This window comes from Pinus tabuliformis, chromosome 9 (assembly GCF_031772625.1).
Source record: "Pinus tabuliformis cultivar Carrire ecotype Pingquan chromosome 9, CPIR1, whole genome shotgun sequence".
Classification (NCBI taxonomy): Eukaryota; Viridiplantae; Streptophyta; class Pinopsida; order Pinales; family Pinaceae; genus Pinus; species Pinus tabuliformis.
The window spans coordinates 1111711547-1111736765 of record NC_142307.1 but is presented as its reverse complement, the minus strand read 5'-3'; positions in this window follow the sequence as shown (position 1 = coordinate 1111736765).

Sequence of the window (25219 nt, the reverse complement as noted above, 5' to 3'; positions counted from 1 at the left end):
TCCTTCAGCTACTCCTACAGATCCGACCGAGAAGAAGAAATATGAAACAAATGCTAAAGCAGTCAATACTCTGCTGGGATGCTTATCTCAAACATAATTCGTGAAGGTTATGCAATATAAATCCGCAAAAGAAATATGGGACAAGATTGTCTTGAGCTACGAAGGAGATGAACAGGTAAAGCGTGCTAAACTTCAAACCCTCAGGATTCAGTATGAGAATCTCAGAATGTATGTTATAGAAATTTTTGTGCCTTACAGCATTGAGCATGAAATTTCCATAATCTACGGGATCCAAAGTCCCTAAACATGATGTTCCTACCCCTAGAGGAACAAGGCTAACAAACCACAACAATTCACAAAAGTTCTCCACCAGAAACTGCTCAAAAACAAGTCAATTCAGGATCATTTCAGTGGCTCCATTAGCTGTCTACACTGAATGTCAAAGCCAACACTGGCTACTTGCACTGAATGTCAAAGGCAACACTGGCTACCTGCGCTGAGCGAGAGTGGACATGCGGCAAGTTCATTTCTCAAGGTGTCAAAACCCAGGAAGCTTCCAAAATGACACTTGCCTCAGGGAATTCGACTGGTGATGAGTAAGAGGTTCCAAATCTCCAAGTGGAAGCAAGAACCTCCAAGTGGAATCAAGAACTAACAGAGGGAGAGGACACTAGTCAGATCTCAAGCTGACTCATCCTCTCTCCAAACATCTATATATGGATCTCTCCTCCATGAGATCTAGGGGCTGGAATTTTGTTACTGCAAAGAATTGCTGTTGGTTTGAGATTGGAATCATTGGGTGCTTAATGCTTTGAAGGGGGTGAAGATAGGAATTCCATTTGCTGGGAAGGAGATGCTGGATTGGAGCCCTCTGGGTTGTATCTCTTCCTGAACCTTGTTATTCATCAATAAAGCTATCTTGGTTTCTCCTATATACTGATGTATTCTTGATGTATGATTGCATTAGTATGTTTAGTTTATTTCTAATCCTGAACTAGTTATGAATATGAATCCATGTCTTGTGTAGTGTTCTCTTCTTGTGATCTTGCAGAAACCTTTTGAAGCTGGGCGGGCGAGAAGGAAAATAGCTGGGAACTCTCCAAGAGAAGAGAAACCGGATCGAGGGACAAACGGAAGACACTGGTTAGTCCATCCATCTCTCTTCATTCTTAATTCATAAAGGAAGAATACTAGAATAGCTGTCTCTGTTTGTTGCTAAGGCACTGTCACACCTTAGGTGGATAGGATCGTCCTGCATAGGCATTTCTCCCCACAACAAATTGGCGATTCTGCTGGGGAGATCTGTTTAGTCATTTTATTTGTGTTTCTATCATTGTTTGTTTCATAGAGTCGACAACAACAATCGAACTGCATCTGCTATTCCCGGATGCAAAGTAGACAGTTGCTGCTTTGATCCAATCACTGGACTTGTCTATGATCTGAACAATGGACTCACAAATGATTTGATGATCCTTTGTGATAGATCTTAGTACTCCCTCAAAGCATCCCTTTGATTGTACCTTGCTTGTTGCTTTTATTTGGCCTAAAACAGTAGATTAAATAGCAATCTCTGACCCAGAACCCAGTGAAAAACGAGAGTTTCTCCTTCAGCGCAGACCCTGTGAAGGGATTCTGCATTTCAACGCAGGTCCCGTGAAGGCTACCTATGCTGAATGTCAAAACCCCTGTGTTGAGGTTGCGCTAAACTAGTTTGCCCTTGTGCAGCTGGGGTTCTTTGCTCTGTTTTGCCTTGTTTTGATCTCTGATTTTTGCAGCCTGTAACCAGCATAGGTACCAGTCTGATAAGTCCTTTTCTCCGCTTAAATTCCGCCTCCTTTTGTACAAAAATACTGTGAGTGTTTTTATGTGTTTGTGGCATCATTTACAGTTTTCCTTTGCATGAGTGAAATAGTCATCCTGTAGCCCTTGATTCAGATCTGTTGACTGTGATCTTAGGAGAGAGTTCATTGGCTGTTTACAGTTGATTATACATTTACTCTTGCTTATTGGTTTGAGTTTGTCTCTTTTAAGTGTCGAAACAAGTATTCATTTCGAAAATCGTTAAGTGTTGTAATCTCTTCTACCCTCTCTGATTTCGAAAAAGTAAACTTGTTTGTATTTGTCATTTAAAAGCAAATTCAAAGTTGTACAAAAAGCTTTTTTTGTAGGCATCAATACTAAGAAAGCGGAAAACAAACACCTGCATTGTGCATTTGCATCTTGATAGTTTGCATGTCTGATTTAGGAAAAGTGCATTAGAGTGTGCTGATTGCTCTTTGAGAAAAGATGGTGTCTTTCTTTTCCCTTAGTAGCTAGGATTTTCAAAGTTGAAAAGATATAAAGCTTGCTTATCATCTTTAGACTGCATTTAGGAATTGTATCATACATCTTGTGGTGAACCTTGAAAGGCAAACTTCTAAAAATATCAACCTAAAATAAATTGAATGAACTTAACAACGCTTTGCAACATAACGCACAACATAGAGGTCTAGGCTAGAGACGTGTTCCGGCGTCGTAAAGCCTGGTGACTGTCGATCTCATTGATGGTGGGTGATTCCTCCTGAGGGACGATAGCGCCAGTACGGATTGTGCTCCCACATACCGTCGCGTATATATTGGGAGACCCCTATAGGCATAAAACCTTTATCCTTAGGAAGCCGTGTCGGCCACCCTACTGATCGCAATGCACTAAACACAGCATTCAGGAAGATCGACCGCCTGTACCCTAAAAAGTATTCTGTGGTTTTGCGAAACGTTTGGCACACCCTCTGCCTAGAACTTCAGAGCAGTTCCTTTTGGCCTTATTCAGACTCTATAACGGAAAAAGTCCATCCGAGCATTTGTCACTTCGGGCTCGTTAAAACATCGAAGGAGACTAGAGTCATCTTTAGCTTTTTCTCGACTCTTTAAAATTGAAAAAGCAAGTTGTGTCTAAAGCATCGTTAAAATTTATTTTAAACGGAACAATCACCCTTTATTCCCGCGTTGATCTTTAGGTTGAAAAAATGGAGCAAACCAACCAAGGAATTCCCCTTGGTGGAAATCCTAGTCCCTTCTCCTCTTGGGGAGATGTTGGTGCGCCCCATATGGCCACATTGTCGCTTCCAGGACTGACAATTGGCCTGCCAGTCTGGCTCTTTTCAACCAATGTCGTTCAGAACACCACTATTCTTGAACAGTCGAGTCAACAGTTAGACCAGACCAGAGTTGCCCACCAGCCTTCTACTTCATCTAATTCTTCCTCTCCTCCTTCCTCTTCGCTTGACGGAACTGGTAAAACAAAAAACCAAGTTCCTAAGGAGAAGAAAGAAAAGAAGAAGAAAGAGAAGAAGAAGAAGGAGCCAAAAGCGACTGGGGGCAAACAAGTGTCGTCTGACAAAAATCCACACACAACACTGACCAGACCTAAATCGCCATGTGTCATATGCAATGGAGACCACTTCCACAGAAACTGTCCCTGCATCCCTCGGATACTAAGGGACTGGTCTCCCCGTTTGCACAATTCGATAGCGTCGACCTCTGATAGCCATGTTGACAGCTCACCGTCGACTAGTGAAAGTGAAGTCCCAAGACAGAAAGGGAAAGCTAGATTTCCCTGGAAACTGTGTGAAGGCGACCACGCCATCCACCGTTGTCCCTTCTTAGACAAGGCTAAAAGATTTCTGGAAGATCGCCCAATTTTACGAGCGCAACTTCCTCCTGGATATCAAAAACTCCTGTCAAGCCCTTCACTAGTTGAGAACCCGGTTGGCCTGCCCCGGTGGTCAGACGAAGCACCTATCATTGAAGATGAACCATCTGGATCCATGCCTGACGAAAGTCAAAAGGTTGAGGCGGCAGTTGACCCGGTTTTGCCTTCAGCGGCTCTATCTTCGAATGATACCATCATAGAGGAGAATAAAGACGACACCGTCCAAATTCTCTTCATCAACACAGACTTCGACGAACAAGGGGGAAATTTGCCCATTCCTTTATCGCAGGAAGGAACTTCGTCATAGTCATATCCAGCCGTCTATTCGGTCCCACCACCAAGCAACCTAGTTGTCTCGTTCGATTGGAACCAACTAGGCAGACCCCGGTTGCCAGCAAGCATACCATTCAGAATTATCGTTCAATTATACAGAATGGTAATGGCTGGCACTATCATTGATGAGGGGGCATCTATGAGTATCCTTTCCTCTATTGCTTGGAAAGTGCTTGGTTCGCCAGCGCTTTTGCCTGAAATGAGAAATCTATCAGGCTTTGATAAAGGAACCAGTCGACCTTTAGGGATCCTCCCCAATGTGCCCATAACATTGAAAGGGAAGACCGTTCAAATGAACGTGATGGTCGTTCAAGGACCCTTGGATTATAACCTACTCCTTGGACGAGACTATATATATTGCATGGGGGCCCTCGTCTCCTCACTCTTTAGAGTAATGTGTTTTCCGCATGAAGGAAGAGTGGTCAAGCGCGTGGACCAACTTTCATTTCCCGGATCACGCATCGCAAATAGTCATGTACCATCCCTAAATGGTCTATTCACGCAAGAAGTTTCTCAACCCACGGTCCGTCCTCCTGATGAGTGCGAGTAATCCGGGAGGATATGACTGGAACCCAGGGGGCATGCGTCCTGGTCTGATTCGGCAGGGAAACTTTGGGTATAGAGTAGGTTTCCGCGGGAGAATATGAATAGTCTGTACCCCATCCGTCTAGGAAGAGGGTTATTCTAGAATAAGATTCTTTTGTCAAAGTTATGTGAGTTGGCGGGCTATGTCGCTCACCTTTGTCTATTTCGGTAGACATTGTCGAGGAAGTGTTTTGTTTGAAAGATTAATGAGACAATCTTTGGGTAACCTGAAAGAGGTAGGCCTCTCTCGGTGAAACGAATGTTTTGACGGAAATGAAGTAGAGTTAACCTTGAAATCGTACTTTATGCCTGGGGGCATGCAAACCTTTTGGAGTGCAAGCAAGGGGCAGCTATTAATTTTTTAAATTTTTAGGTCCCCCCTTTAAACCTGTAGGTCTAACCCTTTAAACTCGTAGGATTAGTCGTTTCCGAACTTGCATAACGAAAGGATCCGGGGCAAAGCTTTGTGAGATGAAGCTCCATAAAAAATAGAATCTCAATGAGACACTCTTATCATATGACTGGGTTAATCGAGCAGTTTTAGCACACAGTTCATGCTCGTTAAAAAATAAATGCAAGATCCGAGAAGTTTTAACGCGGACTTCATGCTCGTTAAAAAATAAACATAAGCAATGAGCAAGTGTTTCCACCAACGTTTAAGCTCATTTTAAAATAAAAAATGAACCACTACCCGGTAAATAACCACTGTGAATGTAATATCATCAGCCATTAAAGCCTTGGTCGTGTTTGCCCGTCACCTCCACTTTTCCATTGGCCGATCGTTCACCTCCATATGTTTGTTTACCCATTTTGAGGAACATCTGCGAAGAGTGATTTCACCTAGCCATCTTTGTGACACTGCCGTGATTGGAAAATTCCAACCTATACCTGGAATTAGCTGCTAACCCTGTTTATCACTCGTTCCTCAAAAGACGAGTCTTCTTTAAGCTCTTTTCATCTGACTCGTAAAATATGAAAAGATTGCCGAGTTTTGGCCTTCCAGCTCGTTAAAGGGACAGGAAGTGCTATCCCTCCTCTAGATTTTAATCTTTTTGGACCTGAGGGATTATTGCACAAAAAGATCAAGCGCTTGTTTTATTCGGCTCATTAAAACTATCGAAAACTCATCCCTTCTGTATTGTTTTATACTTTTTCGGACTTAAGGGATTAGATGATGAAAAAGGACTTTTGGAGTTAACTTTATGTACCTTTTCAGACTCTCTAAAAATGAAAAGGACCGAGTTATCCTTGTCGTTAGACTCGTTAAAATCATTAAATAGCGACAAACTTGTCTTTAGACGAGAACGAGTTTCACTATCGCTAGGCTCGTTAAAACATAGCAATGGGCTTGCCCGAAGGGCAGGTTATAGAACAAGCATATGTTATCCTCCTCAAGCTTGACAAAAGTAAAGAGGTACTGGTCAGCAATGACTGGGGAAAAATTGGGAGAAACTTAAGAAAACTTTGATGGTAGCAAGTCGCTCTTGAACATGACACTTTTCCTCCGTACCACAATCGAGTTGGGTTGTTTCATTCACCGGTCACATCCATGGTCTCGCCATACCATCCATATTTGGGGTAATGCTACCGATCCATCGCATCAGTGTCGCCACATGTTCAAGATAAGTCGTTCAGAAGAGTCAACCGTGTCCCATCCACTGCCATACATTATCCTTCATCCTTTCATGACCGCCACCCTGAATCATATGTCACAGATCATTTTCACCTCTATCAAAATCATTAGCTCCGTTCCGTGTCACTGATGTGGGATTCATTAAGGCCCTCCTTTGACGGATCGCTTCTTGTCGACATCAGCTCATTATCCAAGCAGTTGATCTAGGAACAACCCGTTCAGTACTTTGAAGCTTGCATGCCTCAATGGCAAGTTTCTCACTTCCGGCGACAGGTATACATCAATGACCTTCGACCGAAAGATTTTGCGTGGTGTTCGATGCCAAGTCCTTTATTCACACCACGTGAATTGTACTGCAGTACCTTGAGGGTCATTATCATTATCGGTGATTCCTCTCGCGCTTGTTAATGGTTTACCTCATTGACCGGTAATCAAGCGATGTCTTTCCATGTTCGACTTCAGAACATTTCTCACATGGATCGACTTGTACTTAGAGTGAAGATCGAACGAGTTTGAAGACCCCGGATCTAGTTCCATCCATCCGGGCTGCGATATACATTCAGGAAAGATAAAGACATTGACATGTACATCATTGCAGCAGATAATCATCCTACTCAAAGGATGATAATTTCATCAAAATTATCAGTCTACCATCAGACGATTGTCTGTTCTATGTACAGAAAAATGAATTTATAAAGCTGAGCATGGGAATGCCCACCTCAACTAGATCATGAAAGCAGTATGAAAAATAATGTATTGTATTGTATCTTATTACAGGTCTCCTCCCAGCATTGGATGAACTTCGGATCCCCTTGATAAAGCATTTCACCCGATAAACGGCCTCATACTTTAGGGGGCAACTATTATAGACATTTTTGTGCCTTACAGCATTGAGCATGAAATGTCCATAATCTAAGGGATCCAAAGTCCCTAAACATGTTGTTCCTACCCCTAGAGGAACAAGGCTAACAAACCACAACAATTCACAAAAGTTCTCCACCAGAAACTGCTCAAAAACAAGTCAATTCAGGATCATTTCAGTGGCTCCATTAGCTGTCTGCGCTGAATGTCAAAGCCAACACTGGCTACCTGCGCTGAATGTCAAAGCCAACACTGGCTACCTGCGCTGAATGTCAAAGCCAACACTGGCTACCTGCGCTGAGCGAGAGTGGACATGTGGCAAGTTCATTTCTCAAGGTGTCAAAACCCAGGAAGCTTCCAAAATGACACTTGCCTCAGGGAATTCGACTGGTGATGAGTAAGAGGTTCCAAATCTCCAAGTGGAAGCAAGAACCTCCAAGTGGAATCAAGAACTGACATAGGGAGAGGACACTAGTCAGATCTCAAGATGATTCAAGATGACTCATCCTCCATGAGATCTAGGGGCTGGAATTTTGTTATTGCAAAGAATTGTTGTTGGTTTGAGATTGGAATCATTGGGTGCTTAATGCTTTGAAGGGGGTGAAGATAGGAATTCCATTTGCTGGGAAGGAGATGCTGGATTGGAGCCCTCTGGGTTGTATCTCTTCCTGAACCTTGTTATTCATCAATAAAGCTATCTTGGTTTCTCCTATATACTGATGTATTCTTGATGTATGATTGCATTAGTATGTTTAGTTTATTTCTAATCCTGAACTAGCTATGAATATGAATCCATGTCTTGTGTAGTGTTCTCTTCTTGTGATCTTGCAGAAACCTTTTGAAGCTGGGCGGGCGAGAAGGCAAATAGCTGAGAACTCTCCAAGAGAAGAGAAACCGGATCGAGGGACAAATGGAAGACACCGGTTAGTCCATCCATCTCTCTTCATTCTTAATTCATAAAGGAAGAATACTAGAATAGCTGTCTCTGTTTGTTGCTAAGGCACTGTCACACCTTAGGTGGATAGGATCGTCCTACATAGGCATTTTTCCCCACAACAATGTATAATGTTGAAAGTGTGGCTAACTATTTCCTTCGGGTAGACGAGATTGTTAATTGCATGAAAAACTTGGGTGAAGAAATAAAAGAGGCTATTGTGGTTGAAAAAGTTCTAAGATCATTGTCCCCCAAGTTTCAATCTAAAGTGTCTGCAATAGAAGAAAAGGAAAATCTACGAACTCTTACTATGTCTCAGCTACATGGAATTCTAACTGCTTATGAAATGATAAAAGGAGGTCCATCAGACAGGAGAGAAGCTGCTTTCAAGGCTTCAGGAAACGGAGACTACTATGAAGCAAGTCACGTGCCAGAAGAAGAAGAAGAATCAAATTTTGTCAGAAATCTTCAACGGGGTACTGGAAGGTTCAAAGGTAAGTTACCTTTTAAATGTTTTACTTGCGGAAGAGTAGGTCATTATGCTGCCAAATGTCCTCATAAGGATAAGATTGACAAAGGAAAGGAATCTGCTAGATGGAACAAGAAACAGAATGCAAATAAGAAAGCTACTACACTCATGAAGACAATGATGGTCTATCAAATAGTGATGAAGATGAACGAGGTAATGACTATAAAATTTTAATGGCCTTTGAAGATGATGATTACATGGATGCTATAGATGTGGATAGCTTTTATGAAGAAATTTCTAGACTCAAGACATGTATAGAAGAAAAGAATATGATCATTGATACTCTACAATTTCAAATTGATGAAAAAGAAAAATATCTTGAAAAGTTAGAAGGTGAAATTGTTGGCCTTAGGAAAGAGATTGAGAAAACAAAGGCTATTAATCTTAATTTTTTCAAAGGATCTGAAAATCTGGATGATATCATCAATGTACAGCGTTCTCCACTAAACAAGACAGGTCTGGGGTATAATGGAGAAACTTCTCAAGCATCCACATCAAGGAGTTATCTTGATGCAGCAAGAAGGAATGAGCAAAAGCACAATGAAGATCACCAGGTAAAGTAGGGACGAATTACATCAAGAACAATCAAAGACTATCAGGGGCAATCCATCTTAAGGGTGAACAAAAGCTACAACCAGCCACAGGTAAAATCTTCTCAATTTGCTTCAAGAATGGATGACAATAGAAATTACAATCATTTGGCCGGTAGATTTTATAACCGCAGAAGTTTCTTCAATGGACAATGTTTCTCTTGCCATAACTTTGGTCACAAAGCAGCTCAATGTGTTTCATATAAAACAATCATGACTAGAGAAGCTCAAAAACAAAGAAGTATGACTGGGATTACAAAAAGGACCTATAACAAATTTTCGGCTCTTGAAAATGAAGTTGAATGGTCTATTTGCAATAACTTTGGTCATGAAGATCCTGAATGCAGGAGCAGGTTTCAGCAGAAAAAGGAACAAGCCTCAAGCACCAGAACATGGAGAATAAAGGAACCACAAACAGGAATATGTGGGATAGCCTTTTATGCAGAAGGACAGGAAAATCTATGGTACATCGACAGTGGATGCTCGAAGCATATGATAGGTGATAAAGAAAAACTTGAATCATATTTTGCTTTAGAAAAGGGAAAGAAAGCTTCTTTTGGAAATGATACTCCTGCAGCTATAAAAGGAAAAGGCACTGCTAAATTGAAGGAATAGGTCAAAGCTGGAAATGTTTTGTATGTTGATGGATTCAAGCATAATCTTCTGAGTGTCAGCTAGATGTGTGATCAAGGAACCGAGGTAATTTTTAGATCAAATGGGTGTCGTGTTCGTGATCTTGATACATGTGAAACAATGATCAAAGGTAGAAGAACTCCAAATAATCTATACATATTTGAAGAAGGACAACAACAATGCTACTTGAGCAAGGATGATGAACATGGTTATGGCACCGGAGGTTGGGGCATCTAAGCTTTTCACAACTAAGGAAAGCATGCAAATACCAGGCAGCTCGTCATCTTCCAGATATCAAAATTCTAGACAACATCATATGCAAATCATGTCAGTTTGGAAAGAAAACCAGAACTAACTTTCCGGAGAAGGAAGGATCAACTAGCATGCCTCTTGAGCTAGTCCATATAGATGTATGTGGTCCTTTTAAGAAAAGGACACCTCAAGGAGAAGAATACTTCATATTATTCATTGACAATTTCTCCAGGTTTGTTTAGTTAGGACTTATGAAGCACAAAGATGAAGCATTCGAAAAATTCAAATCCTTCAAAGCCTTGGTTGAAAATGAATTAGGTTACAAACTTAAGTACCTCAGGTCCGACAGAGGTGGGGAGTTTACCTCAAATGAATTTTTCGATTTCTGTGAAGAACATGGGATAAGAAGAGAATTCTCTACAGCTAGAACTCCTCAGCAAAATGGAGTGGTGGAAAGGATGAACAGAATAGTCCAACAAACAGATCGTGCTATGCTTCATGAGTCTGGAACTCCCGCAACTTTCTGGGGTGAATTTGCATATGTTGCGGTTGTTATCCTCAACAAAACAAATGTCCGAGTGAACAACACTCAAACTCCTCATGAGCTCTGGTATGGTGAGACTCCTTCGGTAAAGCATTTCAAAATCTTTGGGAGCAAATGCTATATTAAGAATACTGATGAGAAACTTGGAAAACTTGAACCTAGAGCAGATGAAGGCATTCTTCTTGGTTTTTCTCCACATAGAAAAGCATATAAGTGCTACAATAAAAGACTTGGAAGAATTGTTGACAGCATTGATGTAGTGGTTGATGAAAAGGGATACATTCCTAGGCAAGTAAATCATGAAAATATCGAAGAGGATGAAGACTACCCTCAAAGACAGAATGATGAAGAAGAAGAACCTCAAGAAGCACCAGAAGAAAAGATAAGGATAGAGGAGAAGACTCCATCGAGGTATGTTCAGAAGAATCATCTAGAATCTCAGATTTTGGGGCAGAAAGAAGCAGGTGTTCAAACAAGAAGAACAATTGCAGAAGCTTCAAGCTATTTGGCATTACTCTCATCCACTGAACCACAAAATGTAAAAGAGGCATGCAAAGATGAATGTTGGGTCAAAGCAATGGATGAAGAACTTGAGCAGATCGAAAAGAACAACACTTGGGAGTTGGTTCCTAGACCAAAGGATAAGAATGTTATAGGGACAAAATGGGTCTTCAAAAATAAGTTGAATGAAAATGGGGAAGTAATTAGAAACAAGGCCAGACTTGTTTGTAAAGGGTATGCGCAGCAAGAAGGAATAGATTTTGAAGAAACTTTTGCTCCTGTTGCAAGACTTGAGGCCATCTGAATGTTCCTTGCTCTCTCAAGCTTTCAAAAGTTCAAAGTATTTCAAATGGACGTGAAATCAGCCTTTCTGAATGGAGACTTAGAAGAAGAAGTATACATTGAGCAGCCAGATGGTTTCATTCTTGGAAATGATCCAAATCTTGTATGTAGACTAAAAAAGGCTCTCTATGGTCTTAAACAAGCTCCAAGGGCTTGGTACTATCGTTTGGACAAATATCTTCATCAACAAGGTTTTTCAAAAGGACTAGCAGATAGCAATCTTTATATAAAAATTGAAAATGACAAATTGCTAATACTTGTTGTGTATGTAGATGACATTATCTTTGGTAGCAATGAAGAATCTATGAGTCAAAGCTTTGCCTTGGTGATGCAGAAAGAATTCAAAATGTCCTTGCTTGGAGAATTGACATATTTTCTTGGTTTGCAAATCCAACAAAAGGAAGGAGGGATCTTCTTGTCTCAAACCAAGTATCTCAAGCATATTTTGAAGAAATATGGCATGGAAGATGCAAAACCAGTATGTACACCCATGGTCACAGGATGTAGCCTCAGTCCAAATGATGAATCAGCAGCAGTGCATCAACCAACCTACAGATCTATGATTGGAAGTCTACTTTATTTGACAGGTACCCGACCAGACATCATGCATGCAGTGGGAATAGTTGGAAGATTTCAGGCAAATCCAAAGGAAACTCATCTTTAGGCAGTGAAGAGAATCTTTAAATATCTTCAAGGGACTCAAAATTATGGCTTATGGTATCCTAGAGATACAGATCTCACACTTCATGCTTATACAGATGCAGATTGGGCCGGAAGCGTGGATGACAGGAAGAGCACAAGTGGTGGTGCATTCTTTATGGGTTCCAGATTAGTATCTTGGTTCAGCAAGAAACAGATTTCGATTGCCTTGTCTACAGCTGAAGCGGAATATGTTTCTGCTGCATCTTGCTGCACTCAACTCCTTTGGATGATGCAGACCTTGCAGGATTTTCAAATCACTTGTACACCACCCATCTCCATCTTATGTGATAACACAAGTGCAATCAGCATCTCAAAGAACCCAGTCATGCATTCAAGGACCAAGCACATACTGATCAAGTATCATTTTCTCCAGGAAAAAGTGCTTGAACAAAAGGTCAAGTTGGAGTATGTTCCTTCTAAGGAACAAGTTGCTGATATACTCACCAAACCATTGCCCAGGGAGACTTTTGAATACCTCAGGGAAAAGCTGGGGGTTGTTGATGCATCATCTTGTTGTTGACTCTCTTCTGATTGTTGGTTGTACGCAAGGTTCATCTGGGGTATATGCATACATTTGCTGAGTTGTGGATTGGTCGAAGATCGAATGGCACAGGTTCAGGGGGAGCATATAATGCATTGTTGGCATTATGGAGGAAGTACAGAAGGAGATCATGGATGCTGGTCTGAATATTGCTGCAATATGTCTCTATCTCTTTCATGGTCATTTATGGTGATTGGTGGATTATGGTTCTTCCTTACAGACCTGGTTTATAGTCAGGGGAGCGCGTTCTTAGGGGGAGCCTAACCCTTTGCCCTTGATGTCAAACGGGGAGAATGATGTTGAGGATCTTGAGGTTTCCATCAAGTCCAAAGGGGGAGACTGTTGGCATTATGATTCTGGTATGGCTCTATGATACAGGTGTTGTACTTGATGGCAACTCACTCAAGTGGCAATGGTCTATTCAGGCTCTCAAAATGATGGAAATTAAGAGGCTCGCAGTTGAATGGTTCAAAAGGTGCAGACCTGCAGGTTCACCGTCCAGGATGTGCGGTCATACACGCAGGTTACCCATTCAGAAGGTGCGGACCCCAGTTCACTCACTTCAAGGCAGAGAAGCGCGCTCACTTGGGGTTTCTTATGTTTTGGCCCGTGGTATTTAGCCCGCCGTTCTTGATCCTATGGTTTTGGCCCATGGTATATGATCTATTTTAGCCCCGGTTTGGATCCCTTGTATTGGTTATTGATGGTTTTGTCCCATGGTGTGAATAAGGGCTTGACTATAAATAGGGAAGGAGATCACTTGGCTAAGGCATCTTTGCAAATTGAATATCTTAAGATCTGAAATATTGGGTTATCGGTTTAAAAGCTTGATCTATATAAAAGTGAAGTTGAAAGTGAATCTATGAAGTGTGATCTCTCGGGCGCATGATCAGATCTGGGCATCTGACTGTCAGTAGCACATTGGAGGGTTGTTAATTCGGTTCAAATCAAAGGTCCGCAGGTATTTCACGGTTCAGGTGCGGAGGATCGCAGCTCGCTGAAAGGTGCTGTGCGGTGGTACGTGGTTCTCAGAAAGGTACAGTGCGGGGGCTCGCAGCGTGATCGAAGACGCAGTGCGTATATGCAGTAGAGGTACGCAGCGCAACAGAAGGGCACAGTGCGGACGCATGCGAAGAAACAAAAGAAGAAGTGTGGAGCAAGATCAGAGGTACGCGGCGCGATAGAAGGAAAGCCTGCGGAGGTACATAGAAGTACGCGACGCGATAGAAGAAGAGGGTGTGGAGGCACAGCAGAAGTACGCAGCAAGACCAAAGGTGAATTGCGGATATACACAGTGAAGCAGAAGATGATCTGCGTGGGTATGCAGGAAAATAGAAGGCGGGGTGCGGAGTCACGCAGTCCAAATAAGGAAAAACTGCAGATCTGTCTTAAAACATTTGTTGGTTATCTTTTATCTCTTGCTGCGGAATTCTAGGTTTATATTTCTGGTACTATCTTTCTGTTTACAGCATTATGAGAAGCTGGGTGATTCTTGGTTGATTGTATAAGGAGTTTGGGTGATTTGCATGTACTTGATAATTATTTGATATTCTTGGATCCAGTTTGAAAATTTATGAAAAGTGGTCCTTGAAAGAAAAGAAGTAGGGGGTTGTAGCTACCTTCTAGGAGAGACTCGAAAACGAGAGAGAGTTGTAGCTCTCTGCAGGTTGCAGCCTGTGTACTGGTAAAGGACTACACCAGTACAAAATCATTGTAAAAGAGTTTCTAATTGAAAGAAGATAGAGACATATTGCAACAGGTGGTTTTCACCCACATTGGGTTTCCACCTTATATCTGGTGTTCTTTGGTGTGACTATCTGTTTTTCTTGTTCATGCTCATTATTTTATGGTACTGACATACAAAGTAACGATCAATATTTAAAGAATAATTCAAAGTATAAATAAGGAAGAAATATTGAAAAGAATTTGATAATATTGATTCACCCCCCCTCTCAGTATTATTTCCAACACATTTTGGCATGTTGCCGGGGAGGTTGTCAAATCATAGGTTGTATCTCTCACAGGCTAGGTATTGAAGGAAAAAGGTGAGAACATATGCATGCAAAAAGTAAAATTCTTGTGCCTAGTGCCTACTTTCAATTGATACAATTAGGCTATGTAAATGTGTATGGCTAAGAAAAAGAATAGGAATCATGTAGTAACAAAATAGAAGCCAATGTCAAAGACCACAAAAAACTAAGACCTGTGAGCCTTGGGAGAGCGACCTTCATCGATGAAATTATTCAAAAAGATGAATCTCAAGCATTAGTATGACCCTGAAAAGAATCTGGGAAGGGCTGTACTGTAATCACTCAAGCAGCAATATCACCAATTGCCAATAATGCTGAGATTCATAGTAAAACTGAAGGATCTGAGCAAAGCTTCCAAATCACATTTATTCACCACTCAAGTCCTTCACAAGAGGGAAATTCTTGCAATTTGAAAGAAGGAGAAGGAGAAACCAGTGGACCAAATTCACGATGCTCAGGGTCAGGATCTCCTGTGATCTTGATAGAAGAGAAACCGCCAGAGATCCCAGACTTAGGCATCACAGTAAAACTCGCTCGAGAGCCAAGTAATATCCATAACTTCCTTGCTCAAATAACACCTCCTGGTTAATAAATCCATGAATATTATTGGAGTATTTTTGATCAGATGGAAACCCAAGGGAAAAAAAACCAAACATCGTCATTGGAATATCATATTGTCAACCCAGTGGCTAATACCCCAATGAAGGTTGTCCCTTTACAGGATATCCCAACCTTTCATGGGATCACCTCAGTGGATCAAGACACACTTTTATTTGAGTTTGATGTGTAGTGTAGAGTCTATTATTATACCACCAATCCATGAAAATTAAAATTGTTCCCTTCTACTTTAAAAGGAGCAGCATTACAATGGTTTATGGGCTTGGGAGGAGGCACTATCAACTCCTAGGATGTTATGAAAAATACCTTTATTACTAAATACCAGGATTACTATCGAACCAGGGACCTAAAGGATGAAATTTTTAAAATCACTACAAAAGACAATAAACCTTACAAGAATATATTGAGATATTTGAATACAAATTACAAAGATCACCTTATACTACTTTACCAAATGAAGTATTGAAAGCTTCTTTAGTAAAAAGCATGAAGGATGAATGGAAAGAAACATTAAATTTAATTGGCCAAGATGAAATCTATAAAGAATAATATGATAATGTTGTTAAGTTGTATATCAGGTGTTCACATGGTAGTACATGAACTATATCTGAAATACGAGATCCCCTCACGCAAATCAGTAAGACCACATGTGGTGGTGTAATGCGAACATAAATTGGTAATCTTTTGGAAGATTTTAAAAACGACATTTTGGGAACACTAACTACACAGTTAGATGATTAGCAAGTGACACAGAACCAAGTCGGGACAGATTGAGCATTGACCATATTCTTTCCACGTTGCTAAAATAATCACATTGAAAGGGAATGCCCACTAGACATGGTTTGAACCTATGTAATTGCACTAAGGAACATTCGACAGAAAAATGTTCATCGCTTCTAGGATTAAAAGTTGTATTTAAAGGAGACGAGGAGGAAACATAAGCAACATACCTGATGACTCAACGTTGACCATGGAAATCATGCCCTACAGGTATGATGAAAGATCCCTCCTTATTTTATTTTGGGCAGTATATTTCACAATAGAATCTTGGAAATGCATGGCAAGGGCAATCACCCTTCAATCCCACTTGGCAGTCCCATTCATATCCTACATCACCATGTATGAATCAATATTTTAGTAGATCAAGATGGCCAAATTTGCAATATCCTACCCCATTATGGAATAATCTAGTTACCAATTCTTATCCCTTGTAGTGGTTGAATATGCCTGCACAGAATCCAATATGGACCCAAACTTGGTAGGACCCTATGGGATTGGTAAATACACCAGTAGGGCCGATCCCTCAACCTCAACTGACATTGTAGCCCCCATTTCATTTTCCTCCTAATCCTCAAATTCTGGTGCATCCTCAAATTCCAGCTCAGCCAATCCCTAACCCCAATAATAGATCTGTCCAATACATGCAATCCGTTGAGAATTTGGTCTATAAAATAAGTCCCTTAGGATGTAATGAGCTCCGACCGAGATTGGGATGTGTTAGTGTCAGTCAGTTTAGCCTGTCACTAGTGATCAAATATGCTCTTACAAGGTGTCGTTAGGGTGTCAAGTAAAATTTCTGTCCTTTCAGTGGGTCTTCAAATAAAAATTTGGTCACTGGTTATCATTTCTAGGCCACTGCTGCTCCCTTCACTTACTCATGGTATTCACCACTCATCATGTTCATTGTCTTCTTCGAGGTATCATATCATCATTTAAATGTCTTGGGTCATGAAATGGTTAAATTCCTCATTTTAGGTCATGCATAGGGTTTCACTTCATGTGTCATCACGATACCATATGTTGCCAAAAGTATGTCCATCATGTGATTAAGTGGGTAAAGGTAGTTATCAGCTTAGCGAAAGAAAAATAAAGGTAAAGGTAATATTTAATTTCAAGTAAGACAATGTTGCAGTACACTACCTCGCCTCATCATTTCTCATAGGGACGTGTTAGCTTCAAAATATGTTTTTGACAAAATGGAGAATAATTTCACAAAAGTGAAAGAGGTTTCTATCCATTATAGTCGAAGGAACAAAGCCTCTTTCCATTTATGTATAGGTGTTATGATTTGAAATAAATTCCCAAAATACACTTGCTATAGGAGAGTTAACGCACTTCTGGACAACTTGACTTCAAGATAGTTTTTCACGGGTTTGGAGTAGTTGTTGGTAGTTCTCAAGGACTCTATTGTGTAGCATACATCGTAATATTTCCAATGGTACCTTTTGATCATGATTTGGATTAGTGAAAGGCATCCAGAAGTTCTCTGCAATTTGGAGCTTCTCTTTTGTCATAGAAACCCTGAGTTTTTGGAGCGACCTTGGGAAAATCAAATTTTTTCTCTCATGGGGTCTCCAAAGTACATGCTTGAGGTGTCCATATTATATAAGACTTCAATATCTTTCCAACGAGCTATCAAGATCTTAATTTGGCGCCGTTTAAGGACTCCAAAGGTGGTTTGGAAGATGGAACTACGCTTCTATGAATTGTGCTGCGCTTAGGAACACTGCGCTACGCGCAGGACATAGTGCCAAGAAATCCTTCAAAACTCTCCCAAATCTCAATTTTTTCGACTTATAAGCTAAGGAAGAAGCAAGTACACCATCATCCTCCATCTTTTCTTTCCCAATTTCATCTCATGTCAACGATTCTTCAAGTTAGGGTTTGTAGTGAAATTTGCATGGGAAATGATAGGGTGAAAATGGGCATATTTATTTTTGGTTTCTAAAACATGTAAATGATATCCTACACCTGCATACATGTTTAATGAGCCATTTTGAACATTTTAGCCACCTCAAAACAAAGTTTAAACACTCAAAAAGAAAAAACCTAGCTCATTCCTAGAGGTTTTTTAGCAAATTTCATCATAAACCCTCTTGTTTCCACCTGCAAGTAGATCACTCTTCCAATGTTTCTTCACTCATTCTCATCATCTTCCAAAGTTCATATCCACCTTTTTCAAACCTCCTCTATCATTTTGTCAAAATCAACCTTCACAGCACTTCATTTTCATTCATACCTCATATTTTATTTTTCATTCAAATGGAGGTGGGGTCCTCTAGCAAAACAGTGGAGATGAATCAGTTACACAAACCTGAGGTGACTAAAGTGTATAAGAAAGGGTATAGGCTTGTGTTTTCTTCTCACAAAGAGAAAGGAGCCGAGCCTTCTTCATCGACAAAGCAGGAACAGTTAGAAAAAGAGAAAGACACAATTGAGCATGAGTTTGAACTAGTTGATTCAGAGGCTGAGGATCAGACTTCAAACATGCGACAGAAAAATAGGGATAAGGACTATCAAATCAAGGAGCTAGCAATCAATTTGGAAAGAGAAAAATATGTCATATCATTCCTTGAACAAGAAGACAGTCGACTCAAAGAAAAGGAGTTGATCTTAGGAAAGGAAAAAGCCAAGTTATTGCAGCAAGTCAGCAAAGGTAAGGAGATCATGAAATCAAGAGAGCCTAAAGCATAAAAGGGGAGAGGGAAAATGAAAATACCAAGAACAAGAGGCCTCAAGAAAGCTTTACAAGAGGAACAAGAACAAATTCTGCTTAATGAGGATCTTGACCTAGAAGATAGGATCGCCATAGAGGTTCATCAAGACAAGGAATATTGGCTTAGTAGGGTGAACAAACACGTGGAAAATCTCCTTCAGAAGGCAAACAAAGCCAATCAATTTCTCAGACACATGGCACATCACTATCAAGCTCAAAACATGGTCGCCAATGTCAAAGTGAAATAACTCAAAAACAAGCTCAAGGAGACCAAAAAAGAGAAAAATGATGAGGGAAACTTGGAGATTCTTGCTGAAGCATCCATGGAGCTATAAAAAAGTCATTTCTACACCTTCCCTCCAATTTTTAGCTAATTCCGAGCATTTTGAGTTTTTGGGCAAATTTTGGTCTAAATTCAGAAATTTGACCTTTCTAGGCATTACGCTTTTTCCTCAGGCGTCCATTTGAGGAAAGGTTTACATTTTTAGAAAGGTCTTGGAACCCTCTAAAAATAAATTTGTCGGATTTTGTAGATGTGGCTCAATTTGGGAGACAAAGGCAAAAAAGTGGCGAAAAACTAGCATTCTGAACCATTTTTTGACAGGTGTTGTGCTTCTGGAGTGACCTTGGGAGACTGCATGTTTGAAGGTCTTCCCGTGCTCCAAATTCAGAAATTCAAATTGTGCTAGAAACTAGACCTGAAGGGCTAGTTGAATGTTCTCTCATATTTTCATTTTGACCCTTTGAAGGACCTGAAAATCAGCTCAAATTTGGCGATGTGCTTTTGCATTTTATGTGTTTTTAATTGTAAAATTTCACCATGTAAAATTTCTAGTTTCTAATTTGACTTGGTGAAAGTCAAGATTCTCTATGTAATGGCACAATTTATGAGTCTAGGTGATGTAGGCATGAATTAATGCATATAATAGGGTTTTTTTTTTTATGTTCATAAGGCCTCATAAAAGAAGAAAACTCCTAATCAAACTCTTCATGAGGTGTTTGAGTTGCACCTTCTCACTCTCACCTGTTGGTTGAGAGAATCTTGGAGTCAGTTCCTCCACCAAGGAGTTTGACTCCTAAAGGTGGGAAAGTGGTCTATGAGAGTCTATAAGTACTATTTCACCTCAGGAGAAGAGGGTTGAACTTTTTGTGAAGGAGGCTTGCATTGTAATCATCTTTCAGCTAATATAGATACAGGTTGCAGCTATTTTCAAGGAACTCTAACCCAGTGCATTCATGGTGTTTTTGTTTCACTCTTTTCTTTATCATGGTCTAAACATCTTTACATACATTATATTTCTTCTCTTCATGAATACCTTATGATAAAATACTCAAAATTCTTTTTTTTCAAGCTTTGTTATCTGGTTTTCACGGTTATATGTTTTGTCTTCTTAAGCTAATGAAATCATTTTTTAGTTCTCATTAGTTTTTTATATTCTATATCCTCTATACTACACTGAAAAATATGCCAATTACCATCATGGATTCTGACATCTAGCTCCTTCTTATGCTTGCTCTTGTATTCCCATAGCCTAGACCTACTTGTGGCTCCCAACCCTAAGTTTAGCAAATCCTTTAAAAACCAAATTTTCATAAACAAATACACATATCTAGCCTAAAATTCATTTGCTTAAAAGTCATATCAGTGATAAGAGACTTAGAGAGATCCCTCTCATGCTCAGTAGGGCTAGCTACTACACTGAAGTGGTTTGAGGTTACCCTTGTCGATTTCCTTTTTAGCCTAGGAGATTGTAAGGACTAATAGGATGCATTATTTCTCCTAAAGAAAATGAGAATGATCAAGAACAAGAAAATAATAAAGAAGAGAAAATTACGATAAATCCTTCGACTGTGGTTATTTCAGAAACATAACCAATAGGAAACATAGTCGAGCAACAAGAATCTGAGAAAATCACAACTACTTCCCCTCCATTCCCTGAAAGACTCACGATAACTAAACCAACCATCTACCCTGAGTTTGATATTGTAGGGGAGTTGAAAAATTTGTGTATAAAAATTCCACTCCTGCAAAGCTACATGAGATATGCTGAGTTATGCCAAAACAATCAAGGAATTATGTGCGAAAAATCCTGGGAGAAAACTAAAAGATCCACCCACACTTCATGTTGTAGGAAAATTATCTGATCTTATTTTAGGAAAATAAGTTCCTATTAAATATGAAGAACTAGGAAGTCTGGTCATGACTGTCCAAATACAAGGCTGCACTTTTCCAAACACATTGGTAATCATGGGAGCATCTACTAACCTGCCAACCTACGATATCTATAATGTCTTGGGTATTACAACTCTAAAACCAACCTCAATACTAGTAGAAATAGTTGACAGGTCGGTGGTCAAGCTGAAAGGAACTTTGGAATACATTACTATCTTTGTATAATCCTGAGAATATTTTGTACAGTTTTTGGTCATCAACCCTAGAAGTAGACTAGAAGGACATTTGTTAATACTTGGATGACCATGGTTAGAAATGGAGGATGGATATATAGGATTTCGAACTGGAAACATGACAATTGTGAAAGGGAATATTGTCAAAAATATTATTATGTATCCTCATGCTCAACTTAGTCCACCTGGAAAAAATATCCAGTTACGCCTGCCTAAATATCAATAATAAAATTTGTGCTCTTCGTTTTCCTTAGATGAAGCTTTGGGACTTAAAAATAAATTAGAAGATTATGTAATCAACAACTTCATCAATAAACTAGTTGTTATCAGAAACCCAACATGCTAAATGCTAAAAGCTATGCTTGATAATGATCCACAAGGATAACCCTTAGAGAATTGAAATGATAATCATATTCCCACAACTTCAGTCCATAACAACATCCAATTGAAATAGATCTAGGAAAAACCATTAATATTAATGCCAATCTAAACAACCATCAGCAACATAAATTAATTCAGGTTCTCTATAATTACAAGCAGGAATTTGCCTAAGACTATTCAGACATGAAAGGTCTTGTCCCGCAGTTGTGCACCCATCATATCTATATCACAAAATATGCCTTCCCTATCCAGCAGCCGCAAAGGAGATTGAATCCACACCTTAGGGATATTGTGAAACAAGAATTGTAGAAATTGCTCAATGCAAACTTCATATACCCAATTTCAAATAGCCAGTGGGTTTCCCCATTAGTAGTCATCCCTAAGAAAAATGGAAAATGGAGAATTTGTGTAGATTATAGGGAACTCAATAAACCCACCCAAAATGACCATTTTCCCCTTCCTTTCATAGACCAAGTCCTTCATACTTTAGCTGGAAATAAATTCTTTTCTTTTCTAGATGGTTTTAGTGGTTACAATCAAATTTAGATTTCTCTAGAAGATCAAGATAAAACCATGTTTACCTGGCCATGGGGTACATTCACATCAATGGTTTTACCATTTGGACTATGCAATGCTCGAGTGATGTTTCAAAGAGAAATCTTGGGTATTTTCTCTGATCTAATCAATGAAGGACTTGAGTTGTATATGGATGATTTCACCCCGTTTGGGGATGACTTTGATCAAGCTATGAAAAATTTACAAAAAGTTATTGAACGATGTATTGCTACCAGATTGTGTATAAGAAATGAAAAATGCCATATGATGATGACTAAAGGTGTTGTTTTAGGGCATTAGATTTCTGCTGCAGGGATTCATGTGTATTTAGCTAAAATTGAGGTAAGTACGAAGTTTTCTCGGTTATGTAGGGTACTATCACATATTTACAGAACACATTTCAAAGATCCATGTAGCTTTATATACTTTAATAGGCAATGTCAAATTTGAATGGTCTAAAAATTGTGATGTTGCCTTCCTAGATCTCAAGAAACGCGTTTCAACAACACTAGTGTTAAGAGGACCAAACTGGGAGCTACCTTTTCACATCTCCATGGATGCATCAGACACAGCCATAGGTGTTTCTCTTGGGCAAGAGGAAGACAAGAAACCTTATGATATCTATTATAGCAACAAAAATATCACTCCCGCCGAATTAAACTATAGAGTAACAAAAGTAGAATTTTTATCTGTTATACATGTTATAAATAAATTTTGACATTATATAATAGGTTATCCCATTTTTCTGTACAATGACCACTCTACTATTAGATAACAGCTAATAAACCCATTACTAATGGTTGAGTGTATTGATGGTTATTGTTTTTGCTAGAGTTTGATATCACAATTAAGGAAGGACCAGGAAAAGAAAATTGTGTGGCATTCCTATCTTGAGTAACTAAGGTAGACATGTAGAATTTCCTGCAAATTCTCCACAAATCTACCTCTAATATCTATGTAGAAAATATGACTGTATATTAACTTGATAATGCAATATAACTAAAGAAAAATACTATAATCTGCTTCTACTATCAAACTTGTCGAAGCTTAAGATTGAGTTGAATCAGAGTTGAACACATATAACCATAAGAAGAAGAATGAATGCACATGAAACACAGAAGAATACTCAAGGGAAAGCCTCAGCTAAAAACCCCACTATCTATATTATCATACAAGGTGGAAATATCTTAGAATTACACAAAGCCTTAGCTCTCATAGCTAGCTAGCTCTCAGTACAATCCTCCTCGATTCTCACAGGAAAACAAGGCTTCTCACAAACCTTCTCCTTTGCCCTCCAAGCCTCCTATTTCCTTGAGCAGTTTCTCCTGGGTGATCCTCCTATTACCAAGTGGAAGAGTGATCACTCACACTGATCCTACACCCTGTCAGAACTGTGAAATCCTCAAGGAAACTTCCCTTGACTGCATGGATGAGTTTTCTTTATAGGAAAACACATGTAGCTGACAGTAAATTGTCCTTGACATTTAGCCCAATTGGGTCTTTCTCTGAATAGACATGCATGAGTTTCTGATGAGGGAATCTTCAATTATCTGGAGTACACTTGTTGAGTGCGTGCATGCATCAACTGACTGATAACTCACAATTAGTTCCTCAAACAGTTTGGAACTAATTTAACTTGACTTAACTGAGTAAACTGAGTTAACTAATTATAGCTCAAATATAACTCAATATTATCTCCTTAATTAAGGGATAATCTCCTTAATTTAACGGATAACTCTTGCGTGACTTCAGAAAGACTTCTAACTTGAATTTCTCCAACTAATTAATCCATAATGAATTAATTAGTTAATTCCAAGCAATTGGTGAGACTAAATTCGAATTTTAATTCATAATTTTAATTCAATGACAAATTAAAATTGGAATTTTTGGATTCTATTTTTATCGTTTCTTGTTGCTATTTTCAACACTCCCTCTCAACAAGAAAGGAATTCAACTCGATCCTGATCATGAACCTTTGGAATTTTATGCATGCAAAGCTTCCCTCTAGTGTTGTTGCACCAAAAACTCCAGAAACAAAAAAAACAAACATCCAACCTGAATGAGTATGACACATCTGTCATAAAAGTCTCTGACTACTATTGCCTCTGTCAACTGAAAACTTTGCGCTTCGGCTAACCCTACCTTTCTGGACTGTTTTCAATCCTTCTCTCCACTCTTTAGTATCTGACTACTCTAGTCTCTGTCACTTTGATCTCTAACTATGTCAATCCCACTGATTCCTCCCAGTACTATGTACTTTGGGCTCCCATAGAAAGGTACGATCCATGAGATAAAAATTCTCAATGGACCTTGCCCAATTTCAGCCTTCTTGGGACTATCACTTCACATCACCCCACCTCACACATCGAGGTATGGCTGCATGTGCTCCCTCAGCCCACTTGGCTTGAAATTCCCCCCTACTGGAGGTATCTACATGAGTGGATTCCTCCACTGGTCTCCTATCAGCATCTCCAATTGTGGCTCCTCCACAATTGTCTGAGACTTCTTTTGGGACTGCATGTTGAGAGGTAATTTAATCTCCCTCTCAACCACCAAGTCTCTAACATTTTCCTTTCTCCTCAAGGCTTTGGATGCATCTTCAACCTCAAGAGCATACAGGTTCTTACCTCATGAACCGATCTATTTCACCTGTCTCGTGGTGATGTGTCTAAGGAACAACTTTCCTTTACTGAAGACAAACTCGTAGCCTTTGTCCTCCAACGTCACGAACGATACCAAATTCTTCTTCGGTCCAAGAACATACTTCACATTTGTCAAGGTGATAGGAGGTCCTTGCTCCCTTTGAAAAGAAATTGTGCCCACTCTTGAAACACTATACCTTCCATCATCACCCATCTCTATGCGCATCTTGAGGTCTTTATCCTCCAAGCTACTGAATAAAATTTTATCGCCGGTCATGTGGAATGAGGCTCCACTATCAAGATACCAGACATAACCCATCATCGATGACGCCATACATGCAATGAGGGTAATGTCCATTTCAAACTGAGAGGCTAATGCCTCACCTTCAGATCCTTCCGAGTATCACTTCTTGGACTTCT